The sequence below is a fragment of the Aotus nancymaae genome, unplaced genomic scaffold (genome assembly GCF_030222135.1).
Source record: "Aotus nancymaae isolate 86718 unplaced genomic scaffold, 86718_ANA_hifiasm-v0.15.2.pri h1tg001196l, whole genome shotgun sequence".
Lineage (NCBI taxonomy): Eukaryota > Metazoa > Chordata > Mammalia > Primates > Aotidae > Aotus > Aotus nancymaae.
The window spans coordinates 25001-26244 of record NW_026989612.1 but is presented as its reverse complement, the minus strand read 5'-3'; the positions used below and the strand labels follow the sequence as shown (position 1 = coordinate 26244).

General features: G+C 57.3%; 1 long non-coding RNA gene across 1 annotated transcript in view; it reads right to left on the bottom strand.

The window, feature by feature from the left end:
• Nucleotides 1–289: 289 nt before the first annotated feature.
• The window catches only part of LOC135273353 (uncharacterized), a 21066-nt gene continuing 20111 nt past the window's right edge, over nucleotides 290–1244 (bottom strand). Inside the window, exon 3 of the long non-coding RNA XR_010341138.1 lies at nucleotides 290–1233. This is a non-coding gene — a long non-coding RNA (uncharacterized LOC135273353). The remainder of the gene's footprint in view (nucleotides 1234–1244) is intronic.

Here is a 1244-nt window from a genome sequence, read left to right as displayed (position 1 = left end):
TGCAACTTTAATACTGCAATTCCAAAAAAAATAAAGCTGTATACAACTCTTGGAATAACTCACCCAAATAAATAGCTTTATAACAGACAGACAGACAGACAGACAGACACACACACACACACACACACACACACACACACACAAAAGACCTAGCTAGATGCTTGCAGATGTCAGCACGGAAAAGAAGGGAATCTTGGATCGCTCTGGGGTCGGGGTGGAGGTTGGTGGGGGGAGCGGCTCAGGCACGCCGCATCACCAGCCTCTCCCCGATCCCTCTCCCTCTCGGGCCAGGTCGTTTCTGGGCCCACCCAGGGAATCCTCTCAGGTGGTGCCCACCTGCAACTAGTCGACCAGAGCCCCCAGGGGACACAGCCTAGGCACCCGCCCATGGGTTCATATGGAACTTCAATTCCCCTAGACAACAGGAAGAGGAGACCAGGGGCGGGGGCGTGTGGACGGAGGGAGGCTAGGGGTGGAGATGGGACCCATCTAAGATGGAAGTCCAGTCCATAGCGTTTCCGAGTGGGCGCCAGACCCACCACCTCAGAGTGGCAATACCTGTCACAGGGAAACGAAGGTCCGTGAAATCCACGCTCCCGGAGACAGCGTGGATTTCACGGGGAGAAGAAGACAGCTTGCAGCACGCTACCTCCTGTCCCGGGGTCAAGTTTTCACTCCCAAATTTCGCATTTCTTCCCCCCCTCAACAAAGTTCCGCTCTCGTTGCCCAGGCTGGAGAGCAGTGGCACGATCTCGGCTCGCCGAAACCTCCGCCTCCCGGGTTCCAGCGATTCTCCTGCCTCAGCCTCCCGAGTGGCTTGGGATGACAGGCACGTACCTGTATAATCTCAGCAACTCGGGAGGCTGAGGCAGGGGAATCGCTGGAACCCGGGAGGTGGAGGTTGCAGTGAGCCCAGGCTGTAGCGTAGCGTGGTGCAATCTCAGTCGACCGCCACCTCCGCCTCTCGGGTTCAAGCGATTCTTCTGCCTCAGCGTCCCGAGTAGCCGAGACTACAGGCGCACGCCACCACGGCCAGCTAATTTTTGTATTTTTAGTAGAGACGGGGGTTTCACCACGTCGGCCGGGATGGTCTCGATCTCTCAAGCCCGTGATCTGCCCGTTCCATCCATGCTCACGCCTGTCATCGCAGCAGTCTGAAAGGCCGACGTGGGAGGATGGCCGGAGCGCCAAAGTTTGAGATCATCTCGAGCCGTCAGTCGACACCACCTCCGCCTGTATAAATT